Genomic DNA, 14091 nt, shown 5'->3' with positions numbered 1-14091 from the left:
TTTGAATTTCACAGCTATAATTCACTCTTCAGGCTTTGTTTGTGACACTTGTCGTGAAAATAAGGAATGTTTACTTTTCCCTGTGGGATTTCTAGTTTGTGAAGCCCTGTGCAGTTCTCTGTTGTGTAAGGGACCACTGAATTTCAGAGCATTGCTGATGCTTTGGCTGGATGTGTTTTTCCAAAAATTCTTTGTATAAGGTGAAATATTCTCTATGTGAAATATTCTTTATAAACCTTGATCGCTCTCTTTCTGACTTCATTTTGTAGTGTCTGAGTTTTTAGTTGCAAATGGAAATATTATTAGAACCATAGTCTTCCTCACTCACTGTTGCAAATATTTTTTCGTTTACATAGTACATGGTGTGATGTTTGTAGGATGTACATCAACATAGCTGCAGTCTGCACAGGCTTGGGTTTTTGTTGTGAAAGTGATAGGATTAGCTGCACAGTGAGCCTGTATCTATCATGAAGATTTAAGCTCTTGAGCCTGTTCTTGATGCCACTAGAGCAGCAAAGGAAGAAACCACTGCTGAGTCATTGGACTAACCAGTGTAGGTTTCTTCATCGTGACAATCTGTGTACAGCACTGTTATCAAGGGGATTAGGAACACTGAGCAAAAGGGATTTTGTTGTGTTAGTGCTAGATGAAAGGGTGCTTTTACAAACTGGTCCGGTGGGCAGGTTTGAGGCTAGTGAGAGCCACGAGAGCCATGATGGTAACAGTCACACAGAAATTGTTAGGAAAAAAAAGGCTGTGAGGGGTACAGGGTCTCCTGTGTAAACTCTGTTTTACGGTTTGTGCCAGTCTATGCACTCCTCTCCGTATTCATTAGCTGAACAGACTGAAAAGTCAGTCTGGAAGAGATTTGCTGACTACAGGTTTCTGTAGCCTTTGGTGGTGCCAGCTGCAGAAATAGGCAAATCCGGCTGCAGCAGCGGAGGGCGTGATGGGGCAGCTCCAGCCCAACTGCTGCCCTGGAGGCGTTTTGGAGGCTTTGGCTGGAAGCCTGAAATGCATCTCCCTGGGGAGGACTGCATTGCAAACAGGCCTTGCCCTTCCCTGTCGGTGGATTCCTTTGGCAGTAGGCTGGCATCAGAACACCTAAACATATTTATGATAAGCTGCAGTGATTTTTTTTTTGCCCCTCTTTGAGATGGATGTGAGATTTGCATTGTGTTCATTAATTCATCTCACATATGACCCTTTCAAAAGGTCTCATTATAGCAGCCATTCATTAGTGGTGGCATTGTGCCTGGCTGAAGGCCAGGTGAAAACATGTTTCTCAATTTCTCACTCTTACATGGCCTAAACCAAACATTAACAGCTCCCCATTGATTAAAGTGGCTCTTGATTGGATCAAGCCTGCTCTGGTGTAGGAAACAAAGGACTGGAGGAGTATTCCTATTTTTCCTTGGAGTTTGGCTTTCTTAAGGAGGAGAACTGAGAGGTCCTCTGCACCCCAACATGAAGGAATACCTTTGAAATAGGATATTTGTTTACATGTATAAACAGATCAGCATTAGAAGTAACTTAGAAGTTACTTTATGCATGCTTTAGAGGACTTTCCCTTTTCCCACAGAATTATGGTGCTTGGTAACTTGGTCAGCTCTGTGTAGAAAAAGTCTTTTGGGGAAGGGATTAATGTACCAGGAGAAAAGCCCACTGAACAAAGCAAGTTCTCAGCTGAAAATGAAGAGTTTAAAAAAACCACAACACTGCTTTATCAGTTACAATTTTATGCCTTTTTTTTAAGGGAATAATTAATCTTTCTTGTTCATCTTATTTACTTACTTTTCATAGGAAAGGGAAACTGTTGGGATCACTCAGTAAACAAGAAGTCTCAATAAGAGCCAATGTTTGCTTCAGGCAGCAATTGGACCACAGCAAATGTAGGCAGGCTGATGTTAGCTCCCATGAACTGTAATGACACTTAGATTGTTGCTGAACTAAGTATGCAGGTCAGTGGGTAGGTCTCTGCATCCCATACTGGAGCTCTTACTGCTGTATGATTCACTGCTTTTAGGACCTGCATTAGTAAGATTAAAGTCAGTGCTGCTTTGCCTACCCAGCTCCTTCCTGCAGGGAATGCAGGGGAAAAATCCTTGTGAAATCCTGAGCACACAGAAAAGAGACATCCACACTTACCTTGTTGCAGTGATTTTTGGGGCTTTTCTGCACTTTCCTGTGGGACAAATTGCTGTGTTGCCGCATTTTCGTTGGTGGTGTTCAGACATCAGTTACTCAGTTCCTACCCTTGCACAAGTGCCAAAAATCACAGATGTGGAAATCTTGGGCACTGTGATTTTTCACAGCATTCATGACAGAAAGACAGTTGGCTTCAGAGATCAGAGGAGTCTTTGAATATGAAAAAAGCTCTTTTAAGTGTGTTCTCCCTTTGTAAAGGCAGTTGCTCATGCAGCCCACAGTCAAGTGTGAGTACCCTTAGCTGGAATCCTCTGTGCAGTGTGGTCTTGCTCCTGTTTAGAGTCAATGGGGTTGTTTGCACCACTGCAGCTCATTACCCAGGCTTTTCATCAGCTGCTGAACTTCATTTGTTTTCTGGAGTTTACTCCTTTAAAAATATGGTAGCCATCAGTAGAAAACCAACTGAAACAAGAAGTGTTTGACTTGTTTTCTATTTTAGGTATTATGTGGTTCTATAGCAAATAAAAGGTATAGATTATTTCGTTTTATTCAAGCAAATAATTTGCAACAGCTGGTAAGGAAAGGAGCAGCCATGAGCTGAAAATAAATTTTACAGCACAATTCCATGTATGTTGTCAGGGAATCATTCCCATGCAACCCAGTAATGGCGCAGAGATTTCAGGGATTATGTTCAGATTAAATGTCATCAAGAGCTGAGCCTTGGCAATATGCCAGGAAGGTCATATGAGGAAAGTCCCAAACTTTTACACTCAAATAAAATTGTGTTCTGCTTAATAGCCATAATACACTGCAAATTTTAGCACAAATAATAGGTTAGTAAATATAATAATTTTATTTTTAGAAAGTTTATTATTTAATTAAGGTTCAGGATTTTTCACTGCTTTTTGGGATTTATGTGTCAGCAATTTTATTTGGGGGTACAGGTTTTGTCTTGGTAGCATGACATTAAGAAACTTTATACCAAAATTTTACAAGTTTTAAAATTTGAAATTTTTCATTTTCAAGTTAAACATGAAGGGAACAACAGTCTGCTAATACTTCCACCAGTATTATTATTTCCCAGAAACATCCCTGTTATTTTTAAGAAGTCTAAAGTGCTGTAATTCCATTGCATCTATGGATGATTGCTTTATTATTGGGAGGGAATGAGAAAATAGTTAACAAATGCATAGTTGAGAATTGCTTTTTCTTTTATTTATCTGTGGCTGGTCTGTACCATTCCAAAATACCTGTGGAATTATGAAGGAATATGCTGACAGTCTAATACTGCATTGAGAATGTGTCATTTTGGTTTAATCTGATCTATTTACAGTGGATAGGTTTCAACTACAGAAGGGAATTCTTTCCCTAGGGGATATCTATACATGGAATTGTTGAGCCTTAGCTATACCACTGGAAATAAACACTCTTTTAATCTACTTGCCATCTCTGAAAAAAAAAAAAAAAAGCTGAAACTATTTAAAAAGTGATTTCTTAAATCTCTTAAGTGCTCTCAAATGTGATCCTACTATGAATATGCCTAAGGGTATATGATGATTTTTTCTGTATTGTTTCATTTGCTGCCTGGCACTGATCCCAGCAGTGGTGTGGGCACAGCCCTTGCTGCCCTTGGTGTCAATCGGGTCTTACAGAGAGAATTGTCACAAGACTTTCTTTTGGGTGCCACCAACCTCCTGATTCAAACCACTGCTGTTGGATTTGATTTACCACTGAGCTTCAATAAAATGGGAGCAAAACTTGGGGTCATTAGATGAGACTGTGGATTCAGGGTTCCACCTTTATTTTTTAGTTATATATGCATCCCATATTTGTAAATTTTATTTTAGGTATGCTGAATATACTTATGTATGTGCTTATGTACCCAAGCGTGCATGTGTGTGTAAACATATGTGTGTGTCTATGTGCATGCTGAAGTTTATTTTCCCCTTTTCCCTCCTCTCCTCTTTGCTCACCTTGCCTGCTGCAGCGAGGCACAAGACAGAGAAGAATATTGTTTTAGCTGACGAAGGCCAGCATTGCAGTGGGAGACTCCACAAACTCGTCTTCATTTCCCTGAAGTGTAGAGGTTGGGAGGTAATGATCAGAGCTGTCAGATTCTGGAAAGGGTCACAGTGATAGCAGTGGGATCAAAAGGCAGGCTGGAAAGCACCAGGAGATGTGCTGGGTGCAGCAGCAGGACCCAGGCTGGGTGCCCAGGCTGCTGAGGCAGGGGTGCTGCCAAGTTCTGCAGAGCAACAGATTCAATTGGTTTGTTATTTATGAAGGGTACGGTATGCAACCCTCAACATGGCAACAGTTCTTTAAAATGCAGATGTGAGAAATTCCAGTTAGAAGTCAGTCCTTTAAATACTATGAATAAACAAGGTAAATTCATTAATTATTTCAATAAACTTAAAGACCTTATGTTGTGCCATTAATTTGTCCTGAATTATTGATAGGATTTTTTCCATTACTTTTCTAGACTTTTATTTAAACTACAGTCAGTAAAATTTTACCATCCTACAGCCCCAGACACACAGTAATAAATCACCTCTTATTTCCTTGTTTGCTTGAGGCTAATGAGACAACAAATAGTCTGTTCACATACATTATTTCTTTGTACTACATCGTATGCAAATATTTCAATTATTATCCTTTTATCTCTATAATATTTTAACAACATGATACAACATGTTTCTCTGATAAATAGAGTTACATAAAAGAAGCTTTGCATCTACATAATGCTTTAACAAAACATTCCCTCTATTTCAACTTAAAATGTGTGTTCAGCTTGGGAATATTCTCATAAAGAAACTTAATTTGCCTTATTAAGAAACACTTGTGTATTCTTATAAGTTTAAATTTTATTTTTTTTTTAATAATAATTTTATCACATTTTGGACTGCTGCCTGCCCAGGCTGCCTGGGGCTGGCAAAAGTTTGGTAAGTTGAGTTCTGCAGTTAAATTGAGTTGGTTTCTTGTTTATAAAGGATGTAGCTTGTCTTCCTTGCACCTTTTTCTTTTTTTGTCGCCTTCTGTGAATATTTATGTAACTGGATGTTTATTTTCTAGTATTAATCCTTAGTGGCTTGAGAATGATGGCTTTCCCTCTAAAGCTGGTGGAATCCTGAAAACTGATGTTACCCCAGCGAGGTTCATCCAGCTTCGTACCTGTGCAGTGCTGCATCACCAGCATTTTTTTTTGAGCAGGATTGATCCAAGGGCCTGTGGGATCCCTTGGCATGGTGCAGCCTGTCCCTGTGTGGGTGGCTGTGTCCTGGTGCCCTGCTGGGACAGGCGGGAGTTTCAGTGCCTGTGCTGTGACAGGGATGGCGATGGCAGGAGCTGACCTGGGTGTGCTGCCCACCCAGCCTGCCTTCCTCAGGAGGAGCTGAGTGTCGGGCACTCAGGGCTGTGTGAGCTTGCACTGCCTGTATCCTGAAGTATTTGAAGTGTTTATCCTAATGTGTAAAGCAAAATACGCGAGGGAGGAGCAGGTATGTCTCCCCCCTTCACAAAGAAGGGGAAGAGAAACACATAATGATAGAAGAATTAATTTCCTCTTAACTCTGCCTGTACTGTCTCGAGGCTTTTTAGAAAACCAAATAGCATCTGTTTGCTGGAGGAGTGTGAAATAGCCAGGTGTGCTTTGTGTAAAAGCAAGTGATTGTAGCCTGAAACATCGCTGCAGACGCTTCATGAGTCAGATCATTCATGACTGCAATAACGAGATTATTCATGGCAGGCTCCTCGTTGTGACAATGGTCCTTTGTTTGAAGTCTGCATTGTGTATGTGCTATACTTCCGATTTGAAGATTCCTTCTCTGCTAGAAAACAGCGTTGAAGCAGGGAACCAGAAGTGAAGATCAGTGCTGCTAAGTTCAGGATGTTACTCTGTGCTGGAAATAATTGGGAAAGTTCATAGTTGAGTTAAAAGCTGTAACCATGAACTTCAGTGGGATGATACTCCTTCCTGTTGGTCCCGAGGTAAGTTCTTATTTGATTTTTAGTGAGTTGTCTTTTGGTTTTGTGTTGGGTTTTTTTTTTTTTTAACTCTGTCTTCTGATTAGAACTGGTTAAATACTGCCAAGAGAGTTTTGTTGCTCATGATCATGTACGAGGTGTTTTGTCTTGATAGTGACGGTCCTTTATGTACACAGCCATTTTGTTTAAGGAAAGAAAGAACAAAACCACAGCATTTCTTTCATGTTCAGAGTGAAGTTAATTTTTAGTTCGCCCATATTCTTAATTTTTTATTAAATTATTCTTGTCTCCATTGTATAACTTTCATGAGGTCCCTGTGTTAGGAGGTGATTACACTTTGTGGTGGAACCATGACCACGGTGTTTTAGACTTAGGCGCTATAATATGGCTTGGATTTGTCTCCTGTACCCAGGTGGTCAGACTGAAACCAAGGCACGTTGTGCTCCAGATCTTTCTCCCAAGTGGAGCATCCTTGTATGATCTTCCTGTGCCTGGTGCACAGAGCAGCTGGGAAGTTCATCCCTGGTGAGGCAGGCTGGGAGCAGGAGGTTCTGGAATCCTCCTGCTCTTCCATCTTGAGGAGTCCCACAGAGCTTGCAGGCAGCTCTGGTGTGAGCTGTGCTGAGAGGAGGAAACCTCTGCCACCACTGGGAAGATGATGATGGTGAGCCAGGGATAACTTTTGGGAAAATGGAGAGACCATCCCAGTGTGGGAGCAGTACCTCAGAGCTGTTTGCTGCAGTAGTAGAGTTGAAAATAACTGTGTTTCCCCATGGTCAGCAACTTGTAAGGAAAACAGAGCTAACTCGGTTCTTGACAAGCACATCTGAAACTAAAATACTGCTTTTGTTTTTACTTTTGATTCAAACTTTTGTCCTTGAAGCTCAGAGGTTTCCTGGTGTTTTCTTTTGAAACTCTGCTGTTTCATGCAAGGCAAACAAGACTAAAATAAATCCAATGCAAGTATTACAGAGACTCTGTCCTCTATTTGGGCCTGTGATTTTTAATTTTTTCCCCCAATTAATTATTATAGTCTACAGCAGAAGATTGTTTGAATTGGTATGGATGTTAGCGATACATTTTGAACTCCAATTTAAATCTGAGTTCCAGGGCATTTTGTTGCAAGTTCACATAATATTTATGTGCTCACATTCAGAAATAAAAAAGAAGGAGTAAGTTGTTTGATAGGAATAATAAAGCATTTGAGAATTCTGTATTGTGTGGGGTAGTTATGACAGACTTCTTTTGGCTGCACAGCATTCAAATTATGCATCAGTAAGGTAATATTGCATTATATCATCTGTTGGTACTTCTACAAGCAATTTCATTACTTCATTAAAAATTTACAGTGTTCTGAAAGGCACTTTGAGATAGATAGAGTAATAATTATACACATATGATTTTGTATAGTGTTATGTAGATCTACATTTTCTGCATCCTATAGCAAGAAATAGAATACGATTCTTCTTGAGATACTTGCCAGGTAATTGAGTTTAGAAGCTGAATTTTTAAATGAAGCTTTTAGTATTTGGATTTTAGCCATTTCAGTTGCAGCTGACAAAAACACTCTCACTATTATTGGGAAGATAATCAAATTGAGTTTGCTGAAACAGAGATAATTTTTTTGACACTTGATTTATTTACAAATGAGATTAAATGGGAATGCAATAATGCTTTTTGCCCTAAGCAGTCAAAGGGAACAGTGTTTATTTATTACCTTTTCCACACATCTAGATCAGAGCTGTTTAAATTGCAGGTTTGATTTCGGCTTGAACCATGAGCGTATTTGACCTGGCTGTGATTACATTAACTTTCCCTGATGGTGTTGGAAATCTGGCACATCTTGCTGTTTTTTCCAGCTTCTTGGAGAGTGGATTCACCATTCCTAGGTGTCAAGACTGTGCATGACTTTTGGATAGCCATGAGGATACAGATTGATCTCACAACAAATAGCTGAATAGCCCTTAGTAAATTAACTGAGTAATGCAGATTAATACAGTATTAACTTGTTATTTACTGCAAAAGCTTATTTTTCTCAATGAAAGGAAAAAAAGAAACTGTAGACATCTGTTGTCAGTGAACTTTTGACAGTTTTATTAATTTTTTTCTATGAAAATATATAAATTGCTATGAAATTAAATAAAACCTTTGTTATGACCAGAACTTAGTTACCTAGTTTAATAGGTATTAATGTAATTTTTGCTGTGCCATGCTTGAGGAAGCCCTAGATCTTAGATTGGTTATAAGGATTATGAATGTCAGAAAACAGGTTGGGAGTCAGGGATATTGGCTTCTGACATAGTCCCCCATGTGTAAAAGTGCAAAATGAGCAGTTATTATATTGTGACTAGGATGACATGTATAGAGCAGTTGTTGGGATAGGAAAAGGTCTCCTTGGAGTTGCAAAAACTGATTTCTGTTTTCTTATTTCTTTTTATGTTTTGAGAAGTTCACAGATTTGCAGTTGAAATTTTATAGCAAATACCAGGTTTGAAACTCTTCAGCAGAACTACTGAAGTGTAGTTACTGCGTCTACACAAGAGAGGAAAAATTTTGACAAGAAAATCCTCCCATTTCCAGTTTCCTCAAAACTCTTAAAAGGAAAAGTCATGTGAAAATATTTTCTTTAAATTGTTTGACAGTGCCGTTCAAAAATGAGATATTTTGTACTCCTACTTGTTAGCTCAAGCACAACCAGATAATGATAATCTTAGACCTGTGATTATTCACTGCTAAATTTATTAATAATGGTACTCTTTCACTCTTGTACAATTGCTTTCCAAAGCAATCTCCATAGTGAAAGGCAGCCTGCTCATATTTTTTCTTTTACCGCCATAGCAGTTTCCTTTTTTCTTTTTCTCCTTTTCTCTTCTTTTTTCTTTTTCTTTTTCTTTTTCTTTTTCTTTTTCTTTTTCTTTTTCTTTTTCTTTTTCTTTTTCTTTTTCTTTTTCTTTTTCTTTTTCTTTTTCTTTTTCTTTTTCTTTTTCTTTTTCTTTTTCTTTTTCTTTTCCATTTTTTAGTTATTTATTGTACAAAATTATTGTATAAAATTTCATATTGTAGGAAATTTTATTATACAGCCTTGCTAGGGAAGAGAATGGAGGGAAATAAGATAAATTGGCCTAAAAGCAAATTGAAGTCTAAAATTGAAGTAAAGCTCTTAACTTAACTGAACTTTGAAATATTTATCTAGATCAGTAATGATTTCCTCTGTGAGCACTGTAAAAAAAAAAATAAAAAAGGAAATCTGGAATTATTTGCCTAAGGTTGAAGCATATCATTACTAGATACATGTCACCACTATCTGTGGGTTATTCAGTGGTTAATATGTAACAATCATTCTTTATAGTGGTCAGTTTATTTGTATCAAATTTTGCTCTTTAAGATCTTCACAAATGTTGAGGAAAGAGTGGGAGGAGAGATTTATTTTCTTAGTGTGTTTGGATTAAAAAAAAAAAGCACTACCACTAAATCTATTTTAGGACTATTTAGAGGATATTTTTTACACATGCTTTCAACAATACTTTATCCAAAAACATCTTTTCCACTTCTCTCATTTTTTCTCAGTCTGCAATAACTATACCCCAAGGGTGTCTTCACTTCCTTCCAAACTTCTCCTGGGCTTGGGGTTATTCCACCCATACACAGAGACCTCAAAATACTTGTCCACAGAAGTGTTTTTTCTCTAGACCTCTGGAAATCAGTTTTTCCCTGAGACTGAATTGGTCCATTGTTCAGCTCAGCACTAAGTAAACAAAGAATCTTCATATTTATCAATAATGGAAATGTATTTCCGTGCTCATTAACTTCTACAGAGAAATCCATTTGCTGTCTTCAGTGTAACAACACTGTTGACATATTTTCTGCATGCTTAGCATCCTTTTTTGCCATTACCGGATGAATTTGGAATATGTGGCAAAGGCCAATGCACCACACCACAATAAGGCTGTATTTCTCTATCTGAACAGTTCTGACGTGGAACAGGTGATGGTACCATATGGGTGAAATATTTAAAGTCAGAAATCTGAAGAGGGGCTATTTTAACTAGTTTGTCCAGGAGACAGCACAATTAACTCGTCTGCATGTACACACCCTTCTTAATTGCTGAAAACTTCTTAAGGAATTTCTGGGTTAGTGTGAGAGCTTGGCTGTAGAGTAACTGAACTTCAGAGCTGGGGAAGACCTGAAATTTATCTGGTGGATTGTCATCTGCAGTTCCCATCTGCACAGAGATGACCTAGATCAAAACTTTGCCTGTCAGATGGGTTTCAGAACAAATAAAAGCAAACGGAATGCAGTTTTAGAGCTTTGATTAATTTTATTGGATTGCTGCACTTGGAAGGATCCTGGCCAGCCCATTTACAACAGCACCAAAGTGAGCAGTGATCAAGACAAATGTCTTAGCAGGCAGAGTCCCAGAAACCTTTTGGAAGCATCCTTTAATCTGGTGGTGTGGCATGTGTGGAATCCCCCAGGGGTTACTGTCGTTAACTACTCCCATGAGACTCCTGACAGAGAAGGTTTTTCAACACCAAACGTGAATCATGAAGCGTGCCTTTGATTGATTGCAGCCTCTTGTTTGGGAGTGTAATTAATGCCTGGGTTCAGCTGCCAACACGCTGATGCACAGTGATACTTGAGATGTCACAGAGGGTGTCCCCCTTGGCCTCCAGCAGTGGCCCTAGAAGGAAGGGTGTCTCTGGGAGAGATGCCCCATAATGTTGGGGTGGTACTTGGAAATAGGCAGTTGGAAAAAAAAGCCCTTCTGTCAGGAGAGCCTTGTGTTTTTTTAAATTTGTATGAAAATTTGGGGTGTTTTCCATTTTCATCATTTTGCCTTTCACTTCTTCCTCCGTTATAAATAAAACTTAAATGTTGCTGTAGAAGAGGACTAGATTGCCAGCAAAGATACCAGCCACTTGTCACAAGGAAAGAATTGTTTGGTCTTCATGATGTGTAATAATGGCCAAATGATAAAAATACAGCATTTTTTCTTTAGTCTTTTTGATGAGGAGATTAGCAATTCATAAATTATTTTCTTCTTGGCTGCTGATATCCTCATTATAAAACTGAAGGGTTCTTAGGGTGGTTCAGTGACGCTTTCACAGCATTTCCTCTTGGATGAGATCCAGAGGATTCCAGCATGGTCGTTTTGGCACAGTTGGCTGGTTTTATAAAACAGGTGTCTACATGTGTATAATAAATCCAGTTATGCTGATAAATCTGAACAGATAATTGAAAAGTATGTTTTACAGTGAACAAAACTGGTAATTTACCATGTCAGTAAATCAAAATATAAGCAACATTTCTGTAATGTGTGTAATGTTCAGTAATTCTGTAATTTAATGGCTCTATTGTGTGAGCCATTTTTAAATTCCTGTTCAAGATGTTCTTGATCCAGATGTTCAAATATTTTATTTTACTACTAGCTGCCTTTCAGTTAAAATCTGCAAAACTGATTCTCTTCTTGCTTTACAGTGGTACCAACCAGTCCATGACAAAGGATATAAAATTAATGAGGAAGTGGAGAACTGAATCATGCACATTAAAAATATATGTAGTAAATGAAAATCATCAGTAGGCTTGTATTACCAAGAGTCACTTTTCCAGATGATGTTCCAGTCTATTCTTTGAAACCAAAAAAGCTTTTTAATCCTGCTCATATCACTTACATTAGACTGTTGCTAGTTAAGTTGCTAAGATTCAGCATATAATATCTCAGATGGACTGGAAATCTTAGAAAAGCAGACTGGCCATTTTACTGTAATGAATTTCATCAGTAGCATTGTGATGTTTTGGGCTCTTTTTATACATTTCTTTCCAAAGTTTTGAAGTGTTAGTCCTTATTTCAGATTAATGCCTTGACCTTATTATCACCATATTCACATGGAGTCCCATGACCTTCAGAGAAAGGTAGAGGATCTTCAATGTTTTGGAAAGCTCATTAACAGCTGAAAAAAAAATTAAGCTCAAATGTGATAACCTCCATGATTACTGCTACTGAATTAAGCATAGGAAGCATTGCAGGGAGACAGTTTTATTGCACTCACTGGTTAGCAAAAGGTCTTCTAAGACCCAGAGGATGTCTTTGGTCATTGTTCCTCAAGTGTGTAACAGATTTCAAGGGTTGCCTACAGCTCTGGGAAGAGCTAGGACCTGTGAGCAAAGATTTCAGAGATGCAGGGAGAACTGCTAAAGTAAGTCCTGGATTCTGCAGTGATTTGGCGTGTGTGCCGAAGCTGAGGATCAGTCAGTCAGGACCAGTAGATGAGTATCTATGTACTCTAACTGTACCCATAAAGTATATCTGTATTGTATCTGTACATTCAGGATCTGTGAGTTGATGTGGCCTCCATAACTCATCAAATGATAGTCCAATCCCTTATTCCTTTAAATACTCTGTAAAAGTCCACGATTCTTAAAAGGCCACCTGGATGAGAGCTGACAAATGGGATTGTAACAGATTCTTTTCTCCTCTTTAGGGTGTCTTTTTCTTTGCACAAGCTCTGAGAATAGGTCTGATCCTGAGGAGACTGATCCTAAGTGCTTTTGTTCAGGGAAGTGCATATATTGCTCCTGTTGCCTCCCTTTCTCCTGCTCAGGATATCCAGCTAGAGCTAAGGGCAGCTTGGTGAATTAACAGCTTTTGCACTTTATTTTGAGGGTATTTTCATCATCATGAGTTTAGGAGCATGGATTCCCTTTAGGATCTCTCGGCACTGCCAGGTGTGAGTGAAGGAGCTGTTCAGTACATTGTCTGAAAAAGCAGGCATATAAATCCTCTTCAAACTGGGAATATAACTTCAAGTAAAGAACTTCTTTTATGTCCCTTGATGCAATGATAGTCAGTTAATCTAGTTCTCTTAGCTGAGTATTGTGGGAGGTCTTCAGACCTAAATTCAATTATCTAAGGAGAGTTAGGATATGTGGATGAAAGGCTTGATGTCCATGCAAAACACAGTGAGAACAATTTGTGTGTTGTCCTTAGATTCAGCTGTAATTATGTTTTGTGACCAAGAGGAAGAGGGAAGTGTGATTTACAGTGTTGAGATTTGTGAAGTTTTCCATTAGTTTTGACACAAAAGCATTTTTTGAGCTCTTGTATTCTGTGCTGCAAGTCTCCCCTAGATGAAAGTAATATGGAGAGAGCAAGAAAACCATAATGTTGACCACCATGCTTGTAAGAGTGTTGTGTGATAATCCATTCTAAATCAAATAGTGATGTACAAGTTTGTGTATATGTTCCTGATTTGGGTTTTGTTGATTTGTTGGGTTTTTTTTTGGTTTTGTTTCTTTGGGGTTTTTTGGTTGGTTGGTTTATTTTGGTTTTTTGGGGGTGAGTGTGGGTGTGGGTTTGAAATCTAAAGTTCCAGGATATACAACTATTGAATTTTTTTAAGAGTTAATGTTAAACTCTGTACTTGCTGCCAAGTCAACACATAAAAATAAATGAAACACTCACACAAACATTCTGCTTACCATTTCTGTGCTCAGAGAGATTTGAGTTTTTATTGCCTCTCTCAGCCAATATGTAAGGACCCAGCATTTCTGCTGCTGAACAAGATTGTTTTGTTGTGCAAAATTGATGATACTAATTATTCTGAGCTGTTTTCTTATGTTTCTGCCCAGTACATTGGTGATGATGTGGGAGTAGGATTCCAAGGCTTAAGTGCCTGAACTGCTTGCAGCAAATCTCACAAAATCACAGAATATGCTGAGTTGGAAGAGATCCACAAGTCCACAAGGTCCAACTCTTGGAAGGTCCAACCCAAGAATCATACATGTGCCAGACAGCATTGTCCAAATGATTCTTGGACTCTGTCAGGTTTGGTGCTGTCACCACTTCTCTGGCGTGGTTCCAGTGCCCAACCACCCTCTGGGTGAGGAGCCTTTTCCTAATATCCCACCTAAACCTCCCCTGACACAACTTCAGGCCATTCCTTTGGGTCCTGTCACTGG

At 38.7% G+C, this 14091-nt stretch overlaps 1 protein-coding gene across 9 annotated transcripts in view; it reads left to right on the top strand.

Moving 5' to 3' along the window:
• Positions 1 to 14091, top strand: part of THRB (thyroid hormone receptor beta) — a 169301-nt gene that overhangs the window by 61064 nt on the left and 94146 nt on the right. Inside the window, exon 1 of one of the 9 annotated variants that reach the window (XM_064704650.1) lies at positions 6091 to 6135. The exons of the other annotated variants lie outside the window; for them this stretch is intronic. The gene's annotated coding sequence lies outside the window, so the exon portion shown is untranslated. Of the gene's footprint in view, positions 1 to 6090; positions 6136 to 14091 lie in introns of those variants that run through there. 9 annotated transcript variants of the gene reach the window in all.

Source organism: Zonotrichia leucophrys, chromosome 2, assembly GCF_028769735.1.
Source record: "Zonotrichia leucophrys gambelii isolate GWCS_2022_RI chromosome 2, RI_Zleu_2.0, whole genome shotgun sequence".
Classification (NCBI taxonomy): domain Eukaryota; kingdom Metazoa; phylum Chordata; class Aves; order Passeriformes; family Passerellidae; genus Zonotrichia; species Zonotrichia leucophrys.
Note: the sequence above shows the minus strand (reverse complement) of the source record. Positions and strands in the feature narration are given on the sequence as shown.